The 14,716-nt window shown below is 45.4% G+C and overlaps 1 protein-coding gene across 3 annotated transcripts in view; it reads right to left on the minus strand.

Moving 5' to 3' along the window:
- The window catches only part of LOC133361273 (zinc finger protein OZF-like), a 282,249-nt gene that overhangs the window by 13,628 nt on the left and 253,905 nt on the right, over positions 1-14,716 (minus strand). The window contains exons 1-2 of one of the 3 annotated variants that reach the window (XM_061580190.1): positions 10,821-10,915; positions 10,469-10,535 (exon numbers count right to left, since the gene is read on the minus strand). The gene's annotated coding sequence lies outside the window, so the exon portion shown is untranslated. Of the gene's footprint in view, positions 1-9,553; positions 9,647-10,468; positions 10,536-10,820; positions 10,916-14,716 lie in introns of those variants that run through there. The other 2 variants (XM_061580191.1, XM_061580192.1) reach the window with 2 other exon arrangements.

Here is a 14,716-nt window from a genome sequence, read left to right on the forward strand (position 1 = left end):
AGCTCTGATTCGTCGATAAAAAATAATAAAACAGCCGGCAAAAAACCACAGCTCACTTTCATTCGACAAATATAAATAAATAAACCTGCCGCACAACAGCGTCTCTTCGGCCAACAATTGCACCTACTTTCACGCAACACCATATTCACAGTGATGGTCGCAACGCAAAATCTTAAACAACTACGCTGGTTTGGTCGTCTGCGTGCGTATCTGGACGTTAATTTATTTACGGACCCGCCCAAACAGCTCGCTCTGATTCGATGAAAATAAAACAGCCGGCAAAAAGCCACAGCTCACTTTGATTCGATAAAAATAAATAACACGCCCGGAAGAGAGCGATAGCATAGGTTTGGCAAGGTCTGTGCCGCAGTGCTGCAGTGCACTGTGGGCGCAGACCCTGCGCTGTGCGAGTGTGGTGTGTATGCAAGTGTGTGAATGGTAGTTACGCTAATATTACGTATATTTATGTAAAAAATGGGTGCTGCGTGCTGCGATTAGTGGAGTCCCCAAACAACTTTACCTTACGAGTAGGCAGGGGTCGCTATACAGTAAGTCTTAGCGGACTGAGCTGTCAGCTTCACCTGCCGGGACGACGGCAAGTTGCGTAGCGCCCACTACAGTTTCGCCCATGGGTCAATACCCCCATGGGGCAACCCAGCTGACTGTTTGATGGGTACAATGGGTACTTTTCGGTTTATCCGGCTTATTACCATTATTATGTATTGACGTTGATCACGTCTCCATGGACGGCTTGCTGTCTACTTCGGTTGTGTAATTGGCGTTACTGTACATTTATGATGTCTTGGAGTGTCAATCCCATGCACTTTGAAATGTTATAAACTGTCTAAAAAGGTTGCAGCCCGGCCCCCGCCGCTGTCACTCTCTGGCCATTGCACAAGCCATATCGGAATTTGCGACATGCTAAAACAATGAGTACAGTGTGACACCACCCGGGTAACTCCCGAGATCAAAATGGGCATTGGAAAGTGATCGCTTTATTGAGATGATTATGGTACTACCACAGGGTATTGTGAACGGTTCAGGAGGAGGAGAGGTCTGGATTTGTAAGTCTCACAGTAACGGTAAGAAGCGCCGGGTGGGGGATGCCCTCCACTGGGGTACTAATTCTGTCATTATTAGTATACGATCATGCAATGTTTCTATCTGCAAGCTGTCATAATTGAAACGATCCCCGTTATTGTTCGATTGAGAGTGACCCACACCTCTGATACCATATGTGAGGAACCCAAAAATCTGATGCATGCGTAAAACACCCACAATGGGAATACGTAAACGTAAACACACCAACAAAATACATTTTAATATGAGAAAAAAATAGGTGGCCCCATAGCGCATCTGTCTGTGTGTGTACATACAGACGGAGGATGCAGGGGCCAACCTGTGTGCGATCGGAACGGTGCGATTGCTGACCAATGTCACTGTGGATGGCGCACACGCTGACGCACACCGGAGCTGTGTCTTTGCGATGCAAGGGCATGGTGGATGGTGGAGCGCATATGGATGGTGCGTTACGAATAAAATAAAACAAAACCAACCGCTGGAAGCAGCCATGCGAGCCGGCTACCTTGAGAGCGATCGCGAATGGGTTGCGTGTCTGGAAGAAGCCTCGCTCTTTCAGATGCCGTACCAGCTTCGTCAACTCTTCGCTACGATTCTGCTGTATTCCATGCCAGCAGATACGAAGGCTCTCTGGGATAAATTCTAAGACGAATTGGCTCGCGATTACGAGTACCAGTACCGCCAGCTGACCAACAAAGAAGAAATAGTAAACCTTCTTGGTTTCTTAAGTCACGTAGAAGGAAAGTAATAAAATAAAAAAAATTAAACATAATAAAATAATTCTCACGACGTTTCGGCCACAACGCAAGCAGCCGTCCTCAGGTGAAAACCAGGTCTGTCGAGGCGACAGCGTCTGAATGAAACAGCACACGTGCTTGGAGCATATAAATAAGCTGGGTTGGAAGGGGGGGAAAGGGCGCCTTGACAAAATAATTTGCATATCAAGAGGAATTTAGCATATTTATGGGAAATGCAGGTATGTGATTAGTGCTACTTATGCCCGTGCATTATGCAGGATTAGCAGCATCAAAGGGAGGGGATATGGGAAATGCAGGTATGTGATTAGTACTACTTATGCCCGTGCATTATGCAGGATTAGCAGCATCAAAGGGAGGGGATATGGGAAATGCAGGTATGTGATTAGTACTACTTATGCCCGTGCATTATGCAGGATTAGCAGCATCAAAGAAAATAAAAGAAATGGTAAATTTCAAGACCCTTCACAGCCTCCACGAGTTCCTCGCGGCAGGTGGGATGGCTCTGTCAGACTTTGACGACCTCCTGCAGCTTTCCAAGTACCCACACTTGGTCTTGGACTCGCTGCTTGAGAACAACCATATCCGCCGCGAATTGGACACGAAGGACTTCCCATTTCGACTTCGGCGCAAACAGTTCCCCATTGTCCCAGCCTTCGCGATGACCATCAACAAGGCGCAAGGGCAAACTGTTCACAACCTGGGATTATATCTACCAACGCCATGCTTCTCGCACGGCCAACTGTACGTGGCACTATCGCGAGTGACGGCAAGATCCAACATCAAGGCGCTTATTGAGGGACCTGACGACGAGGAGGAAGACGGAGTGTACATGAAGAATATCGTGTATCGCCAGATATTTCAATAAATTGCATTCTATATTTGAATAATTGCATTCTTTAATATTGTCGATTGAGCGTCTCATAAAAATACATATAACCTCACAAAAATAAACATTAAACAATCACCAAAACATGTATATTGTGTCCAGCCACTTTCAACTCCCCACCAACCAAGCATATACACACCGCCCGCAAAGCGGGCGGCGACTGCTAGTACAGATTCCTACTTGAAACCTGATTCCCACCACCATCCGGCTCAAAAGAATTCTCTCATCAAAACACTATACCAGAGAGCTCATTGCATCTCTGACCAACACCACCTGGCCAGTGAACTGAAACATGTACATTTGGCCCTCAAGATGAACGGATACTTTGTCCGCACTATCCGCAAAGCTGTTTCTCCCACCATACAGAAACAACCACTTGAAACTCCGATCAAAACTGTCACGTTGCCATACATAGCAGGCGTGACCAAAAAGATCTCCAAAATTCTAAACAAACATAAGATCCAAGTCTGATTCAGTACAGTACATAAAATCCGGGATCTGATCCCATCCGTAAAGGATGTCATTCCGGACTAACAGTACCCCGGTGTTTACAAATTGAGTTGTACCTGCGGGGACTTGTATATCGGGGAGACGAAACGACATATTTCGGACCGAATTCGCGAACACAAATCAGATTTGAAACATGGCAGAACAAATTCTTCAGCCATTGCCAATCATTGTTACAATGCTGTGGGTGATCATGATATCGTTTTCTCTGATACGAAGGTACTCTGCAAGCCGGCTTGATACCACCAAAGATTTGTCCATGAAGCCATACAGATATACAAACACAGACATAACTTCACCCGAGAAGATGGATTCAAATTGAGCAATCATTGGAAAGATGTGATTAACCATGTTAAACTTAAATCGCCACTCCCCCCCGCTCTGCGTCCCTCCTCCACCATCCGTGACGCCGTCTTTTAGTTCCACCTTCACCTTCCTGGCTCCACCCACATCCTAACCCCCCCCCTCCCCCATCCTACACTTCATCCTCCCTCCAATGACTATTTAGATGCCGTTTTACTATATTCACCTTCCTACAACGTTTTACTATTTTCACATTCCTGGCTCCACCCACACTGCAACCCCCCCCCATCCTGCACCCGTCCCCCTTGGCTCCTCCCCCCTCCTCTTACCCTATATATTAAATGCCCCATTACAAATAACTCCCACTACAGTTATTTTGCTGTGCCTTTTGACACCTGATGAAGGAGGCTTGTGTTGCCTCCGAAGCGTCGTGATTTTAATTGATTTATTTTCATTTATTATTATTTTACTTAATCTTTTACCTACGTGACTTTACCGAAAAAACCTAAGAGTATGAATCCTTGCAGTCACGAAAGCTTCAAATCTAGAAATAATGATAGTTGTTAGTAAGGCGTTGTTAGTAAAGAGTTATTAGTAAGGACTTGTCCCTTGCTTTTTATTCGACGCGTGTGATCGGCATCGCGCTCGCTGAAGGTGTTTGCCTTCAGGGAAGCCGTGTACTGTATACGCAACTACGCACAATTCTCCGAGTCGCTTGTAACTGCTTTGCTGTTACTTATTGCAAATTATGGACTTGGACTGTTGTCCTTTCAAGAGTCCCTGGCACATAATAATATGCCACACGGTGGCGGTCGCAAAATGCTGATTTATCTATATATAAAAAAGGGAAGTTTGTGAATGTCTGTTCGAAATGTTTAGCATACTTCCCGACATGCAACAAACTTGAAATTTGGCATGTGGTTAGCTTCCAGACTGTACACAATGCTAAAAGTATAAAAATAGACTTTTGTATTTTGGGGAGGGGGCAGGGGCGCAAAACAGTAATCCCTCGCCACTTCACGGTTCAAGTTTCGCGGCCTCAGTGCATCGCGGATTTTTCAAAAATATTCATTGAAAAATTTAAATTAAAAAATACCGCCATATCGGCAGCCGTATTGCGGAAAGCAGTGTTGTTTCATCGTGATGCCCGAGAGAAACGGTTTCCCAGGATGCCAGACAAATAGAGAAACTCTCTCAGAGGCTTTGTACATACCCACGGGCACTCAGACAAGGCACGTGATTGGTTCCCGGCGCGAGAGCGACGAATGAGAGCACGAGTGGATGTACAGTATCCCGTGAGCTGATTGGCTGCGCATCATCGCATCCTCTCCCAGCTTCTTCCCTTGTTGTATCTCGCCACTCTCGTTCACGCTGTCAACTGTGCCTCGCGTATCTTAGTGTTGTGTTCGAAATTAACTGGTGAGTGTAGAACACCATAATACGTATCGTATGAGAGAGAGAGTGAATGTATAATATTAAGGTTTTATAATTAAATAGATTTAAGTAAAATATATATATAAAGTATAAATATACATATTTTAAACATTCTGGTACCCACACACACATATACGGAAATTCCTAGGGGGGGCCAATCCTACTTCGCGGATTTTCACCAATCACGAGGGGTTCCGGTCCCCATTAACCGCGATAAACGAGGGATCACTGTAATGCATTTATTTTGCACGCAAGTGAGCGGTGACATCACATCTGTCATCACATCTGTGATGTCACACCCGCATGCGGCAGCGTTACGCAGTGTGCTTGCTGACGTCACCCTCCCCCCCCAAACACTCCACGTAGGCACTGTTTTAATCCAAGACAAGAATCCAAGTTACGGGCGAAGCCGGGTAGTAAAGCTAGTCTATCTGTATATATAAAATCGTGCATGTCTGTCTGTCTGTGTGTGTGTGGATTTCGGACCATACGCACTTTCATTGGACGGCGGTTGCCCCTGGCAACGGCTAGCGACGCCTTCGCCGCTTTCATTGGACCTGGCAACGGCTAGCGACGCCTTCGCCAAGGGCTGCAGTTTCATTGGACGGCGGTTGCCCCTGCTAACGGCTAGCCACGCCTTCGCCACTTTCATAGGCTCCGTAAATAATTAAATAATAGCCATTACACAGTATTGTTGGAGCGCTGAGGGGGGGGGGGGGAAGGCATGCCACCCGTACCCTGCCTCTGCCGGCTGGACAATTTTGGCGAGGCCGCAGGCTCTGCACGCTACTAGGCCTCGACACCCACCACGCCACTCTGAGGTAAATTCATCAAAGTTTTTCCTACTCTTCACTCCACCCCCACCACAATGTGTGCAATTTATATTACTTTAAAACCCAACGCGCCAACAATCGATTACTTAAATGTTCACTGTACAAATAGTCATTAAGCTGGGTCAGCGTACTGCCAGTCTATCATGTAGACTGTAGCCTGCTTATTAAACTCGGTGAGCGTACTGCCACTCTATCATGTACACTCTAGCCTGCTTATGAAGCTGAGTGCGTGTACTGCCAGTCTATAATGTGGACTGTAGCCTGGTTATTATAATCGATTCTTTATATGTTCTTTGTACAAATAGTCATTAAGCTGGTTGAGCGACCCCAGTTCCATTCCAACTCACGCCCACCACCGCTGACGATTATTTGAAACGGACCTGGGCCTCCCCTAGGTCGACTCAGCCTCAAACGCGTAACTGCTGTCGTGTGTGAACATCGTCACTGGGGAGACAAAGGCGGCCGGCCATCGTGGATCCAAGTCCCGGGCGAAGCCGGGTCATGTGTATGTGTGTATGTGTTTATGTGTATGTCTGTGTGTCTCTATGTATGTGTGTATGTATGTGTGTGTATGTGTTTGTGTGTATGTGTGTGTGTATGCATGTCGGTTTTTTTGTATGTCTTTATGTGTATGTCTGCGTGTCTGTATGTATGTGTGTATGTACGTGTGTGCATGTGTTTGTGTGCATGTATGTGTGTGTGTATGTATGTGTGTGTATGTGTTTCTGTGTATGTATGCGTGTGTATGTATGTGTGTTATGTGTGTGTCTGTGTGTCTGCATGTATGTGTGTGTGTATTGTGTATGTGTTTGTGTGTATGTATGTGTGTGTTTGTGTGTATGTGTTTGTCTCTGTGTATGTATGTGTGTATGTATGTGTGTGTATTTGTTTGTGTGTATGTCTGTGTGTGTATGTATGTGGGTTTTTGTATGTGTTTATGTCTATGTCTGTGTGTCTGTATGTATGTGTGTATGTACGTGTGTGTATGTGTTTGTGTGTATGTATGTGTGTGTATGTATGTGTGTGTATGTGTTTCTGTGTATGTATGTGTATGTATGTGTGTTATGTGTGTCTCTGTGTGTCTGCATGTATGTCTGTGTGTATTGTGTATGTGTTTGTGTGTATGTATGTGTTTGTGTGTATGTGTATGTCTGTGTGTATGTATGTGTGTGTATGTGTGTGTATGTGTGTGTATGTATGTGTGTGTATGTGTTTGTATGTGTTTGTGTGTTTACGCTCGCATTACACAAATGTCTTGCAGGTCTAAGGCGTTCCTCGCGCAGCATTGCCGCTTTATTATTGCAGTCGTTTACTGCCGTGCGCACCCTGAAAGTCGTGTGTGTCTGCAGCAAGCGCGTGTATGTGTACCTATGGACGCGCGCGCGTGTGTTGTGTAGGGGGAACGGTAGTGTAGTGCTTAGCGTGCTGTCTGTGTCTGTGTGTGTGTGTCTGTGTGTGTGTCTGTGTGTGGTGTGTGGGGAGCGGTAGTGTAGTGCTTAGCGTGCTGTCTGTGTGTCTGTGTGTGTGTTGTCTGTCTGTGTCTGTCTGTGTGTGTCTGCGTGTGTCTGTGTGTGTGTCTGTGTGTGTGTCTGTGCGTGTGTGGTGTGTGAGGAGCGGTGGGTGTAGTGCTTAACGCTACGCTGCGCTACCAACCCGGCGAACCGAGTTCGATTCCCGCGCACGGCCACCACCGGTGACGATTATTTGAACCTCCCCTAGGTCGACTCAGCCTCAAACGAGTAACTGGTGTGGCGTATTAACATCGGCACTGGGGAGACAAAGGCGGCCGGGCGTGGTGGATCCAAGTCCCGGGCGAAGCCGGGTCATGTGTATGTGTGTATATGTTTGTGTATGTCTGTGTGTCTGTATGCATGTGTGTATGTATGTGTGTGTATGTGTTTGTGTGTATGTGTGTGTGTATGTGGGTTTTTTGTATGTGTTTATGTGTATGTCTGCGTGTCTGTATGTATGTGTGTATGTACGTCTGTGGATGTGTTTATGTGTATGTATGTGTGTGTCTATGTATTGTGTGTATGTGTTTCTGTGTATGTATGTGTGTTATGTGTCTGTCTGTGTGTCTGCATGTATGTGTGTGTGTATTGTCTATGTTTTTGTGTGTATGTATGTGTGTGTTTGTGTGTATGTGTATGTCTGTGTGTATGTATGTGTGTGTATGTGTGTGTATGTGTTTGTGTGTATGTGTGTGTATGTATGTGTGTGTATGTGTTTGTGTGTATGTGTGTTTACGCTCGCATTACACAAATGTGTTGCAGGTCTAAGGCGTTCCTTGCGCAGCATTGCCGTTTTCTTTTTTCAGTCGTTTACTGCCGTACGCACCCTGACAGTCGTGTGTGTCTGCAGCAAGCACGTGTATGTGTACCTATGGACGCGCGCGCGTGTGTTGTGTAGGGGGAACGGTAGTGTAGTGCTTAGCGTGCTGTCTGTGTGTGTGTCTGTGTGTGTGTGTCTGTGTGTGTGTGTCTGTGTGTGTGCGTGTGTGGTGTGTGGGGAGCGGTAGTGTAGTGGTTAGCGTGCTGTCTGTGTGTGTGTGTCTCTGTCTGTGTGTGTGTGTCTCTGTCTGTGTGTGTCTGCGTGTGTCTGTGTGTGTGTCTGTGCGTGTGTGGTGTGTGAGGAGCGGTGGGTGTAGTGCTTAACGCTACGCTGCGCTACCAACCCGGCGAACCCAGTTCCATTCCCGCTCACGACCACCACCAGTGACGATTATTTGAACCTCCCCTAGGTCGACTCTGCCTCAAACGAGTAACTGCTGTAGCGTATTAACATCGCCACTGGGGAGACAAAGGCGGCCGGCCGTGGTGGATACAAGTCCCGGGCGAAGCCGGGTAGTACAGCTAGTCTATATATAAAAGGGAAATGTGTGGATACGTGTCTGTTCGAAATGTTTAGCATACTTCCCAACATGCAACACACTTGAAATTTGGCATGTGGGTAGGTTCCATACTGTACACAATGTAAAAACTATAAAAAATAGACTTGTATTTTGGGAGGGGGGGGGGAGAAATGACCATGGAGTGTGTGGCGTCAACCCGCAACACACCTGAGTTAAGCGCTCTGCAACGCTTACCCCTACCATATGGCTCTTCGTGCGCCGTACTTCTAGAGCTGTTAACAGCGTGCCGGGAGATTTTAGGTGGCGCTTCGCTCCTGGCCGATGAAGCCATTGGCTTCTCGGAGTTTCAATACATATCCGTGTGAAGAACAGGTACAACTGCTATCTTAAATATTAAGCAGAAATTACATGTTTGTTTGTGTGAAGCAGCAAAAACTCTCCAACGCCAAGCTCTGGCGTCATGAAATTTTCACAGCTTATGCTGTCTGGAATTGATAAGTGAACACGACTATTTTCAGCTCGCCACGTCATTCCCTTTCCGAGTTGCCAAAATCGACATTACGTAGAAGTGGGTTAAGGTTAAATTTCCTTCAGTGAAAAACATCCGATTTAGTTAAATTGATTTCTTTCAGCTTTTTTCTTTCTTACAAGAATCAAATTTTCAGGGTTTTTCAGTGACATGGTTCACAGGTGGTGGCGTGTCCAGACCCATGCCTGGCTACCTTCATCCGCTCAGTATGAATGCTTCCTCACTCCACCAAGTAATTCATTGAGGATCAACCAACACAGCCGAGGCTGCATGTCTCTCTCTCTGTGGTGAGATGTTAACTACCTGTCCTGGCATACAGGAAGTCGTGGGTTCGATCCCAACCCTGACGCCTGCTGTATATTTGGAGCTTACGTGTCTCTCTCTCTCTCTCCCCGTGGTCGTGTGGATTTCCCTCCGGATCTCCCGGTTGTCCCCTCTCCACATGCAGAGAGTGAACACCACCACGCGTCTAGAGTGAACACCACCACGCGTCCAGAGTGAACACCACCACGCGTCTAGAGTGAACACCGCCACGCGTCTAGAGTGAACACCACCACGCGTCTAGAGTGAACACCACCACGCGTCTAGAGTGAACACCACCACGCGTCTAGAGTGAACACCGCCACGCGTCTATAGTGAACACCACCACGCGTCTATAGTGAACACCACCACGCGTCTAGAGTGAACACCACCACGCATCTAGAGTGAACACCACCACGCATCTAGAGTGAACACCACCACGCATCTAGAGTGAACACCACCACGCATCTAGAGTGAACACCGCCACGCGTCTAGAGTGAACACCGCCACGCGTCTAGAATGAACACCACCACGCGTCCAGAGTGAACACCGCCACGCGTCTAGAGTGAACACCGCCACGCGTCTAGAGTGAACACCGCCACGCGTCTAGAGTGAACACCACCACGCGTCTATAGTGAACACCACCACGCGTCTATAGTGAACACCGCCACACGTCTAGAGTGAACACCACCACGCGTCTAGAGTAAACACCGCCACGCGTCTAGAGTGATCACCACCACGCATCTAGAGTGAACACCGCCACGCGTCTAGAGTGAACACCGCCACGCGTCTAGAATGAACACCACCACGCGTCTAGAGTGAACACCGCCACGCGTCTAGAGTGAACACCACCACGCGTCTATAGTGAACACCGCCACACGTCTAGAGTGAACACCACCACGCGTCTAGAGTAAACACCGCCACGCGTCTAGAGTGATCACCACCACGCGTCCAGAGTGAACACCGCCACGTGTTGACGAGCCTCACCTTGTTGCTGTTGTGGGCAGGTCACTTCTGAAAACAAGAGCGGTATAGCAGCTCAAGCGGGCTTGGCCTGGTAAAAAAAGAAAAGAAAAACTGAGAATATATAAAGTAAAACAAAGTGACAAAGTTGCGAGCCAGGTGAAGAGAAATTAAACTTTAGCGAGAGATTTGAAGCAAACGCGATCAGGCGAGGGCAGGAGGCAAGGCCCCACGTTGATAAGTTCCAACCTGGACATCGCTTCCATGCTCGCTGCTACTCAATTAACATCCCTACGAGAGAGAGAGCGAGGCTCTACCTCAATAAACAACAACAACCACAACAACCACCACCACAACAGCGATGAGGATTTCTCACCTCGGATTTCAGTTCACGGGCGGAGCGGCAACTTCTTGGTCCCTAGCGACGTCACGCGGCAGCAGGTGACATGACGTCACTTGCGGGGTACGATGACACTCCCCTCCCACAATGAGCGGCTCTCAACTCGCGACGGCTTTCACGAATAAATTATGTTAATGAGCAGCCACGTACCGGGCGTGGCTTTGCCCAAATAAGGATTGGCAAGCGGTGACGTCACGCTCAAGAGCGCGGTGGTCGGGGGTGGGTGACATGACGTCACTAGCGAGGAACACCTCCCCCTCGCGTTTGACGACGATGAGGTCACGCTGCGCGGTGACGTCAGAGAGCGGGGTCAGAGTTCAAGTTTGTTGACAGAAAGGGAGCGAGTTTCGACTTAGCCTCAAACGAGTACCCGGTGCGGTGTGTCAACATCGCCACTGGGGAGACAAAGGCGGCCGGGCGTGGTGCTGGCCACCCACCCCCTCGTGTGCCGTGACGACCTCCATCGGTGCTACTCGCTGTGAGCAGCACTTTGTAGATGTCGTTGCTTGGCTCTCCAGCACACCGCTGGCGAAATTTCAATGACATTTTCACGTCCATAAAAATAAAATCGCCATACTAACCTATGCCGTATTTTGGAAAAATTGGTCCAATTTTCCTAGTCTTCTTGGTTCTTTTGGTAAAGTCACGTAGAATGGAAATAATAAAATAATAAAAATAAATTATTCTCACGACGTTTCGGCCACAACGCAAGCAGCCGTCAGGTGAAGAACAGGTCTGTCAGAAAGATTATTATTTCTTTCTACGTGACTTTACCGAAAGAACCAGAAGATGAATCCCTGCAGTCACGAAAGCTTTAAATCGAAATTCAATTTCCTAGCTTTATTTTTCAACTAAAAGTGCATTTCTTGGTTGTGTTTAGCCTGAGTAGCCTATATATTACGTTGAAAAGTGTGGAATTTCATGCATAAATTTAGAAGTAAAAATAAAAAGTGAATTCCTCCATTTTGTTAAGCATTAGTATGATCTATATTACATTAAAAGTGGGAAATTTCACGATTAAATGTTCACGTCCCAAACAGGAAATCGGCATACGAACCTCTGCCGTTTTTGACTAAAATTTAACGAATTTTTACAGCTGTATTTTTTAACAAAAAGTGCATTCCTCGGTTGTGTTTAGTCTGAGTAGTCTATATATAACAATAAAAGTGAGAAATTTCACCATAAAATTTGATAATCACGGAGATAATCGTATTAATTTATGCGAATGCTTGCGATTATGTTAATGTGTGTAGTTATGATAACTATGCTTAGTTTCGTTATCCAGAGTTGTATCAATCGGGATAACCGATTATCTTTGATTAAACATTTATTGATTATCTTAGTGTGTTTATGTTATGTTAGGTCTCCAAATTCATATCTCAACGCAGGTTATAGTTCTTATGAATAAGACAGTTTTGCATGGACTGTGAAAGAAGCACTCGAACACTTGGTGTTAAGCAATTTTAATTCTAAACAAAATATGACACTCTAAGATGCGACTCTCAGGTTCGGAATTATCGACAGTACCATTGGGGAGATTTCTCTCGGTGAGCAATACTCTTAACCATCAAGGCTTGCGTTGTTTCACTTTGGCAACCGCACATCTCACTGCCCTGACTCACGTGGCTTCTAAAAATTATTGTTGTTGTAAAGACAGTGCATCTACTAAGGGACAAGCGGTGACAATAGGATATAAAGATTTACACTATAAGACCTCCTTCACCAGTGGCAAAATATAGTAATAGGTTTTTACCCAATCAACTTCAAGGACAATACATATCATTATCGTCATCAGAGTTGTTTCTTTTTGTTTGCATTCTGCCTGCTTGTGTTGTGGTTATTGCAAACATGATGCCTTGCATAAAGGTGTCCGTTTTTGGCACCAGTTGAAAGGGTAAAAACCTATTACTAGGAGATCAAGAGTTAAATAAGGGAAGGCGGGACAAAGGGTGGGAGTAGATTCACAACGAGAATAAGAGAGCGGGAGGAACGAGGTCCGGGGCTGTTTTGATGGAATATCGGGTCGTGGCTGGTTGGTGTCTCGTCGTTGTCGTTGCTGTATCGTGATTCCGGGGTCGTAAGCAGTGTTACAGGCTAAATAAAATAACCCTCTACAGTCTACAGAGTCTGGAGTCATTAGAATTGTGACGATTCATAATCTCACGAGCTCATAGTGGGTTTGTTCAATTATTAGATTTTACTATGAAAGTAGTTACCAGTGTTATTATTATAGCGTTTCAATGTATAGCTATAACAGTTATATTGTTAGAGTTTATAATGTTAGAGCTTACAGTGAGTTTATAATGTGAGAGTTTTTGGCCGTGCCCTGTCCTCGTGGGACCCCACGCGGATTTGGAAATAATTGCAATGACCATGAATGAGCTGAGATTTGAGCGACTGTTTACTTTGTTTCAACATAACTGAGTGCAGGTTAGTGCCATCTGGGCTTAGCGAATACCACTCATGAATGAACTCATACTCCTTTATGAAAGACATTGTAATCATACCTTTTCGTGACGAATTGTTATCTTCAATATCGTCCTCAAATATACGGCTAAAATACACAGCAGAGGGAAGGCTGCCTTGTTGGGGAGATGTAGTTTGGATAAGGCGCTGTGACTGGAGTTAAAAATTCGCTGCTTGGCCCCGTCAACAGCAGCGGAGACGATCCGATCCACCGCGTTCCATCTCCCCACAAGATCCACGAAATTCTCAGTTTTTTTTAAATGAACGTATATTTTTCAAATCATATGTAATGTAATTATGTTATAATGTGTGATTGTTATACACTTTATATGTTTACATACCGTTTATAGCTATTCGATTAAATTAACATGACATTCATCCAACAGTGGACTGTTTGATTCTAATGCGACTACAGTGGGATTTTAATCATTGTAATGAGATTCAAATCTTGCAAATCCTACCTCCGGTTCGCATTCACTTAACATGCATATGGCCACAGTGTGATTCTAACATTATCACAGTGCGATTATAATTATTATTATGCGATTATAATCACGAACCTCCGTTTATTTTGTTCAAAACTAATAATACCGTACCTCTGTTTTGGTGTTATAAATGATGAAACTAGTTAATAGATTATAGTATTTTAACTATTTTTGTTATCGTTGATAGTGTTACAGTTCACATGTCATACTTGATGATTAGGGACCGTAACGTTGCGAATACATTTATAATGGGGACCTTTCCCCTTGAAGGACACATGTTAATGGAGAGACAGCCAAGATGCTGCCGGTTAAGGGCAGATTTGTGTGACGAAGATCCTCCACCTGAAACTCGCTTAAAACACGTTTTTGCTATGAACATTGTGAAATAAATAAACGGACAAACATTTGTTAAAATACGTTTTTATTAATCTGCAATCATTTTTACGTTAAAACTCCAACCGAATATGTATTATGTCCTATGTTCAAACAGTTACAGTACAATGCAAACCATATCCGTTCCAGGAATACCAAAGCGTTAAAGTGTCATTCCTCATGATTTCCTTATTAGTTCACCACATTTGTTCACTGTGCCTCTATGTTGAAGTCAAGGCCATATATCCAACGAACGCGTCATCAATGTACATCCTAAAGTCGATTATTACCAGCAAAAAAAAAGCTTTATACTTGAAAAAGAACTCGTTTAAAATGTTGCGTAAAGATCTAACTACAGATGCATTCCAACTTTAGCTCAACAGGAAGACTTAAACACTACAATATTGTCTGGAATTTAACCATCTCACAACCACTGCTCATCACACCACTTCACCAAATAATCCGCCAACATCAAAACTCACCACCTGCACGTCAAGAAACTCTCAAACGAACTGTAAAACTAAAGGGTCAGAGTTAAACACACAAGTA

The sequence above is a fragment of the Lethenteron reissneri genome, chromosome 72 (genome assembly GCF_015708825.2).
Source record: "Lethenteron reissneri isolate LAM-NWPU_2019-01 chromosome 72, ASM1570882v1, whole genome shotgun sequence".
NCBI classification, from domain to species: Eukaryota; Metazoa; Chordata; class Hyperoartia; order Petromyzontiformes; family Petromyzontidae; genus Lethenteron; species Lethenteron reissneri.